The 14,070-nt window shown below is 37.7% G+C and overlaps 1 pseudogene; it reads right to left on the reverse strand.

Moving 5' to 3' along the window:
- LOC122347887 overlaps positions 1-14,070 on the reverse strand; it is a 58,378-nt pseudogene that overhangs the window by 12,882 nt on the left and 31,426 nt on the right.

Consider the following 14,070-nt stretch of genomic DNA (forward strand, 5'->3'; position numbering starts at 1 on the left):
CGTCTTTGAGAGAAGGTTTGAGCGGCAGCTCCGCTTTACAAAAACCAGGGACGGATGCGGCGCGGTAAACTGCAGATTCACATTCCTGTTCCGTCGAGCTCTGACAATCCATATTTCATTTAACTAGATCGAGTCAAAAGAAGCCAAGTGCTCTTTTCAGCTCCGCTATGATGCAAACAATACTAGATGTTATCAGTGTCTGCAAAACAGCTGGATATCGTGCAAGTGTGAAAAAGCCCTAGTCTGTCAATTGCAAAGGTTTTGGACTAGATGATTTAGTTTCCTTACTTGCAGTTTTCAATCCCTAAAGCTTCAATTGAAGTCTGTGAAGAGAGGAAGGGGTGTGGTCTGTCAATCAAAATCAGACAGATGATTGACAGCTAGAGATCACCAAAGAACGGAGGAGAAGCCTCTCCAGGAAGGCATTCAGCCATATTGATTTTTGACACACTTCACCCTTTCCAGGCTTTGCGCTTTAAACCTGTCTTAAACTATACGTCTTGGTTACATCAAAATGGTTACAACAAAGCCTAATTCGAACTATTTAAAGTCGTGTTTGGACGTATTTTACGTTTGTGTACAGATGCCGAATGCTTGCCGGAGCAAAAGGGCGTTTAGACACTGATCCAAATATTTTTTTAGATACAATTTAGATAATTAAATAAAACAATTTTCAAGTATACTTGTTTTAAGGATTTCCGTTTTACTTTTTTAATGTAAATTTGTCTCGTTTAAGTAGGTTTAGATATGTATACGAATCCATACACCCATATTGTTAAAGTGCCCTATTATGGATTTTGTTTTTAATAAATGAGCTTTAATGCAGTGTGTAACACAGCTCTAAGTAAATGAAGACATCTTGCGAAGTTTTAAATCTCAAAGTGCACGTGTAGTATAAAATGATTGTCTCTCCAAAAAAAAAAAAAAAGAGTTGACTGAATCTGAAATCATTGAAATTAGTCCCAATCGTTCATATTTGAAATATGCTGCCAGCGTTATTGCCCACCTAACTTTTTGGTCTTAATGAAAATGTAAATTCATTCTTTACCACTAGGTGGCACTTTTGGAGCAGTCAAAGCTCACAAACACCGCTTTAAATTAAATTTGATTTCAATTAGATTGTTATACTCCATTTGCAAACTGTTACTAGATTAGAAAAACTATGTGTTACTGAGTTACGAAAAACCTCATTCAGGATTCATTGTCTGAAAAGTCTTATTATCTTATGTTATGCTTCTCAATAACTGCATGTTGTTTTATGGATATTTTTATTGTTTCAGTGAATTTTGAGTAAATATTGTGCCCAAGTACGTCTATGGCAGCACTGGGTGAAAACTGAGGTAATAATAAATAAAGATTCCATTCTACTAAAATGAAGATCAATGCTGCAGCAGAGACTAGTTATGGATGTCCTCTGTGTCTGAAACTCACCAGCAGGCCGTTGGTGCCATGGACAGTGACGATCGGAGAAAGGTTTGATGAATGGACAGGTCCTTCACATAAGTTGGCGGGTCATAGCCTCCCCTTCTCATCCACGTCCCGTTCATATGGAAGTGGACCGGGTAGTGACCCATAGACTGCTGGCCCATGTGTTTAAACTCCACCCCTTCCACATGCACGGCGGAAACCTCGTTCTGCCTGAAAAAATAAAACATAAGAGAAATATACCTCTTTTGTGCTATTTTTGACTCTAATGGTGATATTTTGGCATTTAATGCTATACATATCTGTCTTGGGTGCTTATGAATATGTACTTGTTTAACCGCATGTAATAATAACCACTTTTCTCACACAATTTGGACGACTTTATTGCAATTCTGAGTTCTTCTGAGTCAGAATTGCAAAAATTGCACACATTTAGAACTGTCAGAATCGTGGGATAAAATGTTGCAATAACCTTTTTTATTCAGTTGCAGAAAATAAGAAAAAGCAGGGTGAACCGAGAAACAAACTCAGGATTTTGAGGAAAAAAGTCACCTCGGAATAAAAATAGTAGGATTGCAAAATGTAAAATCAGAATTTGCGAGAAGCAAAGCAGAATTGCAGAAAAAAAATCAGAATTTTGATTTTAAAAAGTGCAGTTACCTTTTTTTATTCTGTGGCAAAAACATTCATATATATATATGACTATTATCTGACCTCAGAAAAAACTTTGCAGTATTAAAACATTCATTAAAAATCATAAAAAGTATTTATTAATTAATTAAATAAAATCACTGGAGTAAGTTTTACAAAGAAAACTATTTCTATTTCTGGTTCTACATCAACTTTTTCAAAAAAAAAAATGTGTTTTGGAATAAATAAATTAATAAATAATTATTTTTTTCAAATAACTTTTTTTCCATTTTTTTCAAATTTTTTTTTTTTTCCAAATAAATAAAAATAAAATGTTTTGGAATCCTGAAGCAAAGGAACAAATGGTTCCATTCTATTAATTTTGTACTAATAGCTGACTGATTCGATCACAAGGGGTCACAGGGTCTCACGCAAGTAGTATTATGGAAATCAGAAATCTGAACCTGGCGAATCTAGATGAAAGAACATCAAAAGTGAGGAAAGTAAATATCATCGCCCTTTCTGAATGAGATTTGAAACACGCCAGTCTGTGAGTATATGCAGGGTGGGAAGTAAAGGTGTCAGCAAGATTGATTTTCTCTCTCTCTCGTTCTCGCATGTTTGACAGAATGTTCGCTTTCAGATTTCCAAAGCTGCCTTTTTGTGACCTACATCAGATTGTTTCAAGTCAAGGACGTAGAGAAATATGTTGCACGTCATATCTATAGACGTGTAGAATGCGAAAGTGAAAGTAAGATGATTTGACGTTTCCCAGGGGAAGGTGGCAAACTTTGGCTCCAATTAATGTCTTTCATCTTTTTGGACGGCCAAATGTACGGTTTCACCCCGGCCATGACATTTCTCTTAATGTTTCATAAATTAGATTAGCTGCCTGGCAAATATCATGAGAATGTGACAGTACGGCCTCAGGAGGAGGTTTTTCTGACCTCCCTTGTGGTCGAAAATCATAAACACAAGTCGGGTCGAGTGTTAAGTGTGTCATTGGGTTCATTGCTCTAAACAAGCAGGCCGAGCGTTTATTCAAATGGGCGTGCGAGTAAAGAGCATTTTTGACTGACATGGTGACCCAAACGCGGATGCAGCTCTCATTAAAAAATTGTACTCATTCCAACCAAATAATTAAACCATTTATGAGCCCGTCGCCAATATTTTTGTTGTCAAAGTCGTTTGATCTCATATGACCTAATGTAAGGGCCTGCAATAATGAGGTTTGACCAGCGTGGCGCAGTAGAGCAAGATTGGGATTTTTTGACTGGGACCAAGCTAACCAGCAGAGTTTCGGAAAGGTTTCATGTAGGGGCGGAAAGAAAAGAAACTGTGGATCTTTTGGTAAAACGGAGGAATATAAAACAAAATAGTTGATATAGAAGTGCTATTAAAGTGCAATGAAGGTCTTACAGGAAAATCCGTATGTTGTTCCAAACCTGTAAGACCTTCGTTCATCTACGGTCACAAATTAAGATATTTTTTACTAATATCGGAGAGCTATCTGACCCTGCATAGACAGCAACGCAACTGAAATGTTCCCAGCTCCAGAAACGTAGTAAATATGTTGGTAAAATCAGTCCATGTGGCTCAGTGGCTCAACTTTACAAGAATACTTATTTCTTAAGCAATCTTTTCTTTAAGATCTTTAAGGCTACTATTATTTACTAGCAAGAACTACAACAATTCACATATTTATCACTTGCAAAACCATTACTGTGAGGCAGGTTTTGTCAAAAGCAGCTTCCTCACAACTTGAAAGACAGGATGGCCTAGTTGTTGCACATGGAGATTTCTTCTTGAGCGGAGAAACGGGCCAACCTTCTGCGTGACAGCGTGGTGAGGAGGAAAGGAACAGTCAGATCTGGGCCAATTACTAGAGAGGTCAGGCGCTTGAGTCGCCCCATCACGTACACGCACACACACACTGACAGGCCCTTGAAGGAGCCATAGCGCCAAAAAAATGTCCGTTCTGCTTAGTTTGACAGAGTGTTAATGTCTAGCTAGAGGTGCCATCGCTGTGATATCTCATTCTGAGGGTGTGGACATCCATGCTCGGATGAGCCAGTGGACGGATGGAGGCATTACAAGACGACGCTAGACGGCATTTAAAAGAGAAATGGCAGGAGGGTCGGGTTACCTTAAGATGGCCGCGAATGTATCGAAGGAGAAAGAACTTGCAGGCGTCGTTGCCGTAACAGGTCGGCTCCATCTCGCCTCTGATCAAAATGTTGCGCAGTCAGCAGTCCGACCTCTGCCCGCATGTCCACGCGCCGTCCATCTCCTCTCCGATGTGAAGGTACGCTGGTTTACCTGGGACCACGCACACACAACTTCATCACACCTCAGCTATGCAATCTTTTTAATAATAAAGCATCCATATTTGCATATTAATGCACTATTCAATGCTTTTTTGTGATATAAATAGTGCAAGTAGTGCGTTTACACAGAAAATGCGATTTAAATACCTGGATAATGCACTTAATTACAAAAATGTTGGACGTTAACACTTCTTGCTCTGAACTGTTGCGGCTTTAATTATGCAAAGGACGGGAAGGAGCTCTTGGACTACAACAATTAATGACAAAATAACCATGTAACATCTCATGCACATTCAAAAACATAAATACAGTGTATAAATGTATAGCACAACATTTTGAATGTAACTATGCTTTATATCATTTTTATATTAATTCATTACTTAATAATGTCTTCCATTCCACATGAATGATATTTTATTATTTATTGTGCTATTTATATAGTCTGAAGCAGAATATCATTGTAACAGATAGATAGAACAATATAATGAATGATAGAGCAACAGGTATAGTAGAACGATAGATAGATAGATAGATAGATAGATAGATAGATAGATAGATAGATAGATAGATAGATAGATAGATAGATAGATAGATAGATAGATAGATATGCAGAGGATATAGATAGATAGAGATAGATAGATAGATAGATAGATAGATAGATGGATAGATGGATAGATGGATAGATGGATAGATGGATAGATGGATAGATAGATAGATGGATAGATGGATAGATGGATAGATGGATAGATGGATAGATGGATAGATAGATAGATAGATAGATAGATATGCAGAGGATAGATGGATGGATGGATGGATGGATGGATGGATGGATGGATGGATGGACAGATAGATAGATAGACAGATAGATAGATAGATATGCAGAGGTATAGATAGATAGATAGATAGATAGATAGATAGATAGATAGATAGATAGATAGATAGATAGATAGATAGATAGATAGATATGCAGAGGTATAGATAGATAGGTAGATGGATAGATAGATGGGAGTATTATCAAGTCTACCAGTAGAAATTCTCCCAGCCCCAGATATCTCTCTCAATCAATCATTGTCTGGTTTGTCTTCCTCTTCCTTCAGAAAAGTCAGTCTCACACATTATACATGAAGTTCTCAGAGTTTCTGGACACCACAAGTTCTGCAGCAGGACTGAGATCAAGCAGCAGGCACACAGAGAAAAAGAGATTACGAGAGAAACAATAAATGCAGAACTATATGAGAAAAGCCGAGAGAGAAAAATAGGCCAAATGAGGGAGAGCAAGCGAGACAATTCTCGACTTATCATATATTTTTTTGTGGGAATTTCATGGCTCAAATTGGAGAAGGCGTAGAGGGACAGAGGGAAAGAGAGAGATGTCATTCCACCCTCAGACATTCTCTCCTGCCTGACCCAGATACTGGGCTGAAGAGGCTCCAGGACTCAGAGCTCATCTGATAATCACAAACAGGGATGCCCAGCTCTCTCCTTTCCCACATTGTCTTCCTCCGACGCGTCCCGGGAGACTGGGCCATGTTGACAAATTGCTCCTCCTAATGGATGAGATCCTCTCAACGCTCATTTATTCATTTTTAAAATGACTACAGTCACAATGCGGCTGGACCTTGAGTCTGTCTAGCAATCAAGGGAGGCTTACAGATGTGTCTGGCACGGAGGCGGGACGCAGAGAAAGAGACCCAGAGGAAAGAGAAATCACAAACCAGATCTCTTTAATATCTCAAATGCTTCTCCGTGGTCTTCTGCTTCTCACATTTGCCCGTAAAGATACTTTCAAACATTTCAACCGCTTTTTGTGTGTCTCCATGAAGTGAAAGTGCAGAAACATTGTGAAATTTTGTAGAAATTATTTTGCATCTCAAATCTTTGTATAATAGCAATAAATAATGAGATGATTTAAATCTAAATATCAGAAGATGACCACAGTAGCTCTTTGCATTGTGCTTGAGTCCATTAAAATTAAGCAATATTATTATAATATATAATAAAAAATATATAATGATATAATTAATAGGTCCATAAATGAAATTGCATAATATCCTACAATTTATTAATATTAATTTAACATTCCTTTAAAATGTATTTATTATATTTTGCTAACATTCCTTTAAAAATGAGAGAAACAGTGCAACGTTATGAAAATCTGTGACACAAATATTATTTGAGTTCTTATCAAAACTCGTTTTACAACGTTCGGAACATCGACATAAAATGTATGCAATATGGTTCAACATTATGTGTTAAACTTTCTTCTGCAAAACCAATAAATAAAGGAGGAACTGAATATAATATCATAATAATTATAATCCAATGAATGAAACCTGGCTAAAGGCTCAGGTTTAGTCAAATATCAAAAGTCTGCAATCCATTTCATTATGAGCTCCATATTTATTTATTTTTTTACCAAAATCCTCCCTATTCACTTAATCGAGCTTGAGCTTCCTGAGCTTGATGAAAATCAAAAATGAAGACAGATTTCATAACAAACAGCAGTCTGCAGATGCCTAATCGTCGCGCGCCATTTATTGGCTGCATGCTGATAAGATTAATGGCGATCTATTTCAATCGCACACCTCTGTTAATAGAAACGCCATCAGATGAGCTGACGGCCAGCTGGCTCCAAACACACGCATGAGGACAGGGCAGGGTTCAGAACAAACAGGGGTCAACAGATTGAAACTGCTTCCCGGCCAGAAGTGGGGCAAATCCAACAGATGGGTGTCTCTTTCCATCACACACACACACACACACACACAAAGAGAAACTACAAACTGGTGAAAATCCATGTTTTAGCCTGAACCATTGCCTAGCAGTTTTCTCACCGCTCACGCAGGCAATAGGAGCTTGAATCTGACTCACTGGCTGGTTGTTAGCTTTTCGGATTAAAGCGAGTGTCATCAGTTCAACTGAATCAGAATCATTTCGAAAAAAAAATGATTCATTGACAATTCATCACATGCATTCAGTTCCCAAAGAGAGTGCGAACAGATGAGGTGTTTGGAAAAACAGGATAGAAAAAAAGGAAAGACGTTAACAAGCACAGACTCTCTCACACACACACACACTCACGCAACCCAAATTCTTATACACTTCAGCAAAAAACATCAACACCTAATTCACAGCCAAGCAAAAATACTCACCGCCCATCAACACCCAGCTAAATGACACATGCACACAAAAGCAGCTCCATCAACAGATGACTGCCTTCACTTATGAACAAATTGGAATGATCCAATCAGGGTGGGACGATGGTGAGTCTGACCCTCTAATTAAAAAGAATATTCTTGCTTAAGTTTAGTCTATCACCAGTATCTGTGATATATATATATATATATATATATATATATATATATATATATATATATATATATATATATATATATATAAAATTATAAAAATAAATCAAAACAATTTTGTTTATAATATTATAGTTTAAATAAATAATTTAAATAAAAATATATATTATAAATAAATAATGAAAAGAAAATAATCTAAAATAATAAATGTTATTTAGCAATATATATAGCAATTAAATTAAAATAGTAAAGGTTTCCAGTCATAAAATAAAATAGAAACTAAAACAAAAAAACAACTCTACATTAAATATGAATACTATAATATACATAGTACATTTTAGTGCTGAGTGATGTGTACAGTCGACAAAATAAAAGAAAATACATTTTATAATATGAATAATAATAAATAACCCATATCGAAAAAAAAAACTAAACTATTAAAAAAATAGTAACTAAAATATAAAAAATCCTCATATTTCATCATATTAAACATGAAGCCATTTGCACTTGTTCCAGACATTATTATTACACTAGGGTGTCAGGCGTATAGGAGTTGTAATTAAATATAGCTAAAATCCTCCCAAACCAAAAATAAACTACTCTAACATGTATAAAAATGCATGAGCTATATCTTTCAGTGCTGAATAGAGGTGTATAATCGACATTTCTTTTGTTCTGTCCGCTGTTTCTGTCTCTTTTTCCACTGAAGCGTATCGCGATGCAATCAGGCATTGTTTTCCACAAATTCGATCTACAGAAGGCGTTTCAGGAGACAGAGCGATCACCTGCCTACCGAACAGCCTTTTTGTGTTGTAAGTGCACCGACGCGCCTTAAAGCGCTTCCGCTGTGCGATTCGCGCACTTGATACAATCAAGCTGGCTTCTGGCGCCGAAGGCGGTGCGTTCAGACAAACAAACCGCGTTAAGCTCAGCGCAGCACACAGGCATCTCCACAGACAACTGAAGAGGATTAAATGAGTTTCCCCAGGGCTGGAAAACTGTCTAATAGCTTTCATAGCAGTCTTAAAGTGAGAGAGCGTCCACACTTCCGCATCACAGACACAAGCGCGGAGAGCGGCGCTCGCCATCAATCTCCTGTGAGAGCATCATTAGCGCCGTGTCGAAAACACGCATCTTTGAATTCGTCGTGATGAATCGCCGGGCGCTGTTTTCGTGACATCTTCCCCTTGTTTGCAGTCGCCCACGTGCGCGCGAACCCGCTCTAATCGCGCAGGCAGTCGAGACAAATTACGACCGCGGCGGATAATGAATGCGCGACCTCTGCTCCGCCAGAGGTCTCGGTGTAGCATAAGCAGCGTGCGCGCGCACACATCAGGCCTTGATTCTCAAGCAGACATGCATTCGGTGCCATTAAGGTCTTAATTACGGGCTCTGCTGAGAAATTACGCAGTAAACACACACATTCAGTGTCACACACCCGAACAGCCAGGGGTTGCTGGCGGAAGGACCTCACGTGAGCAGACTTTCAATGCGGTTCGAGTTGTGTCCATCTTTAATTAGTGTGTGTGTGTGTGTGTGTGTGTGTGAGAGAGAGAAAGTTGTGCACACAAGCTGAGCAGACCTTGACCTTTGCTCCCAGTAACATCATAGATACATATAAGCTATATATATATATATATATATATATATATATATATATATATATGTATAGAATAACACCTGAATCTTTAATTCGTGTTTGGAACAAACTGCATTCGAGGAGAGATGGTAATTCTCATTTTGAAAGACACTGCTTGCACACACACACACACACACACACACACACACACACACACACACACACACTGCGCACAGCACACTGCTATTGCTCATAATTAAGATCACTGATCTGAACAAACCACTAACACTGGGTTATTAACTTGGCGTGACTGTCCAAACTGTGCTGGTTTGAATCCCTTAAATGAAGTGGTACTTTTCTAAGCGTTAGACTTGATTTTCAAGCTGGATTATAAAATAGACCAAAAACAACCGAGCAAGGAAGCTGAGCCGTAGAGTTCGGGATATTATTCTCACCTCGCATTGCACAAAGTTTCTTAAAATTAAAGGACCGACCGTGGTTTTGCAAGTATCTAGTATATGTCAGTTGTATAAAGCTGAAGTAATATGAAGAGAATAAAGCGTGCGCTGTTGTTTAAATTTTTATTTAAAATTATTATTTGATAGAAATCAAAATAAAAGTAAAAATCGAATTTTGCTTTGTTCAGAAAGACTGCTCTTTCAAAGAAAGCGTGCTTTTGAACATTGTTATTAAGTCAAAAATCCAGAAAAAAGAATTGTATATTTAAGATTAAAATGGAGATCCATCACGACTCACGATTAACAAAGGAAAATATAATACAAAATCAACATATTGATTTCTGAAGGATCATGTGACGTTGAAGACTAGAACTGCGCTCTCAGAAATAAAAGTACAAAAGCTGTCACTGAGGTGGTACACTGTTGCTTTTAATGTGCAAACATTATAGCTTTTTAAAAGCATAACACTGCATGCTATAAATGTCATTTACTGACTTTTCATTTACCGTTGATGCTTGTCTATATAGATACATGCATGTAGCTCCAATGGCGCTAGACGTGTCAAGATTGCAGGTTTGATTATCAAAGAGTGTGCATCATAAAGCGCACAGCTTGACACACGATACTGTACATGTAAGTCACTTTAGATAAAAGCATCAGCCAAATGAATCGTCTCTTGACAGATGTTTACTCAAATATGACAATTATAACAGAAGATGCTTTCCAGGCGATGCGGCGTCTCTATGCGTTACGGACAACTTTGCAGCTGAAGACCTCCCTGACATGAATATATTCCATTTCACAGCCATGCATGTCGCATTATGACTTGGCAGTAAACAACAAATGTCAGCATTTCCAAAACGCAAGCGCACTCAGGTAACTGTCATGGTTTCAGACAACGCGATAAATACAACCGTCTAAGCGAATCGGGCGGCGTTTACCTGCACGAACCCCCAGGCGACTCGTGCAATGACAGGGATAGGCGTTATTGGGGTTTTAATAAACAGCAGGTTTGTCTGGTGGCATGAGTCACCGGAACGGACTCGGCTCTTAAAATAGATCCGTCCTGTCTGCCGAACTGGAGAGCTGTCACCAAAAATTATGAGGAGGCTTGACATGAGAATCAACAATGGAACAGCTGGAAATGCTTTTAATGATGTTGAAACAGTTGTTTTGGAGAGAGACAGAAAGCGAGAGATGAAAAGACAGATGAGAGGCTACAAGAGACGGATAAAAGAGTGTGAAGCTCGGAAAACAACGGCGGCAGCCATGCGTAGCGCGTTTCTCAGCGAAACCTGCTCCCATTAGGTGGCGTGTTCATACGATGGATGGTTTTTGTTTTTAGATTCAATCATTTGTTTAGAATCAAACTGGCTCCGTGGGTCGAGGCGGTACAGACAGTAATTTGTGGCAGCATTGCGCGGTTGCTATAGCAACCAAGCAGGCGTCAGGTGACACCAAGTGAGGTTGTTGTGCGACATCTGAGATCTACAGACTGGCTTTACAGACAGAAAACTGTCACATAATCCAGGACGACATACAATAACTGGACTTTTACTTTTTACTTGTGCTTTTCTGTGCAAAACTAAAGGCATCTTTGGTAGCGTGGATATTAACGTTTAAATAGAGTTATAATGCTACAGGTGATGCTCATGCTAAACGTGGACAAAGTTTCAAAAATGTTTTGGTTGAACCCTCACCAAAAAGCATTTATTTGAGTGTCTTAGTATACTAAACTATATTAGTTTTATATTATAATAACAACAGCTAAACGGATTAGATTTTAAATGCATAAATATAAAAACAAACAGCATAATATTGCACGCTATAAAAGGCAAGCGTCACTCATTTTCTTCAGAATTGTATTCTTTGTGGTTTTTCTATGCAGGCATTCATTCTTCATGGCACAAAGCGGCATTAGAAACATCAAGGTTGCGGGTTTGATTTCCAAAGAATGCATGAACTGATAAAATGCACAGCTTGAAATCTCTATACTGTACGCCACTTTAGATTAAAATAAAAAACATTATTAAGAATAAATAAGGTGAATAAATTTAATTGAGATCTGCCGTAGCTATCATTTTTAATTGGCTTAAATCCATAATATAAAACATATTATAAAGGAATAAATAAAACCTAAAGAATTCAGTGAACAATCAGATAGAAATCTGTATAAATGGCCTTATAAAATGATAAAACAAGGTATTAGTAAAAAAAAAGTTCTTATATGATGAAACAAATGTTTTTAAATTTAAGTGAATGAACTGCTTTAGCTTCAGATGTAATTCTTTGATTACTTTGACAACTTTTGGCATATAAAAATAGCTGGACTATCTTACACTATCACCACGCTAGTTTTTTTATTAGATCGCTCGAACTACAATTATCGTCCTCTTTTAAGTATTTAATTCCTTTGATATGCAAAAGATGTGCAAAGAAAGATATAAAGCACCAGCCTTTGTTTCCAGGCGTTCTGTGTTTGATTGTGTGGAAGCTAGATTAATTATTCAGAACATAAAAAACATACATTTAACAAGCCACACACAGTCTACTCCGAAAGAAAGAAGCCGTGAAAGAGCTGACATTAGAAATAAAAAGCGGCATCTGAAAAGAGGAACCGTCTTGCTATTACTTGACAGAACAATTACACTGATGTCCCATAATGTAATGTATGGAAAGAGGAAAAGGCTCTTTGGAAAATCCTCAATGAGAAAGCAAAATATAAAAAGCCAAACTGCTTATTAAATATGAGCAATGCTTAGCAACGACATACAAGTAACCGAGCTGGCTAATTCCTCGAGTGGATTTATGGATGGATGTGGCGGATTTGGACTGACTGTGTTTGAAACAACATGCTTTTCATATTACATAGGTTTCTACTATATATTTTGTTTGGAGGTTAAAGCATTTTTCCACACGTGGAATGTCCCTCGTATCTGAGAAATAGGTGTTATGAGAAATCGCACAGCCTTTCTGAACAGCAACAAAGAAGCTGAGCGCGAGCTAAGCATGCCATCTAGTAAGAAAACTTTGCTGATGTGTTTTGAAAAGAATACCTTGGAATGTTTTGGAAAAACGCTGATGTTATCGGGAGGTGTTTTAATTGCGTTCCATTCAAAGTCTGCGAAATATTATGCGGAATATTCCGGTCTCATATTCCAACAACAAAAATGTTCCATCGCTCAACACTTGGAATATAGCGTTTGTTTTAGAGCGTTTGGATACCAGCAATAGAATCCCTTGGGGTTGTGTTACAAAAACATTCCAAATTAAAATCTTTTTAGTAACCATGGCGATTTGAGTTAAATTGCCATTTAGAGCACTAGGCGTCTTAGACTTGAGATTGAAGATGACGCGCTTCAGTAATATGGCAAAGGATCAGCAATGCAGCTAACATTAGTTTTGCAGGTGTAAAACAAATCACCAGAAATGATTTATTGTGCATGCAGGTTTTCTTATCATGCAGAGTGGAAATGATTACGGATCGTTTTATTTGATTAACCCTCGTGTTGTGATCTAGTCATTTTGATTTACGTGGCGTTTTCATTTTCCTGGAAATGTTAGTGGTTAAGGGAGCGCTTCGCTTTTTCTTGAAAATAGGCTCATCCTCCAACTCCAAGTTGACTTTTGGCGTTTTGAATCCATTTAAAAGATCTCGCGTCTAGCGTTTTAGCATAACTTAGCATAGATTATTGGATCAATAGGACCGGTAGCACTGCATTCAAAAATGACCAAGAAGTTGCAATGTTTTCCTATTTAAAACTTTTGTAGTTACATATTGCGTACTAAGGACGGGTTGAGATTTTCTAGGCCGATTTGACAGTATGCTCCTGTGTAAATAAAGCGGTCTGGCTGTTTTCAAGTGCTGCTTGATATCCTGCATCTTCTGAGGCCATGGTACAGCAGCAAACTTCATTGAATAGGAGTATAGCTCCTAATCATATTAGCTTAGTAAATCGCAATGTTTTAATTGCAAAATTGTTTTGAATAGGAAAAATATTGAACTGCTTTGGTCATTTAAGCGCGATGCTACTGGTCTAATTGGATTCAATGATCTATGCTAAGCTATGCTAATAGTGCTATCGTCAGACCGGAGAGTCGGCTGAATGGATTCAAAAGCAGTAAAACTCAACTTTTTACCTCTAGGGTGTAGGAGAATTAGCCTATTTTTCAATAAAGTGGAGTGTTTCTTTAATATTATCGCGCTGGACTCACTCACTGTTTAAAAAAAATTACATTTGTGCCTTTGTTGCTTGTGAAAAATGGCGGCCTACAAAAAACACTGGTTTCAATCTTTTTGTCTCATTGTTTTCTTTCAATTAAGCGCAAGTTTTTATTTCTTT

The sequence above is a fragment of the Puntigrus tetrazona genome, chromosome 7 (assembly GCF_018831695.1).
Source record: "Puntigrus tetrazona isolate hp1 chromosome 7, ASM1883169v1, whole genome shotgun sequence".
Classification (NCBI taxonomy): domain Eukaryota; kingdom Metazoa; phylum Chordata; class Actinopteri; order Cypriniformes; family Cyprinidae; genus Puntigrus; species Puntigrus tetrazona.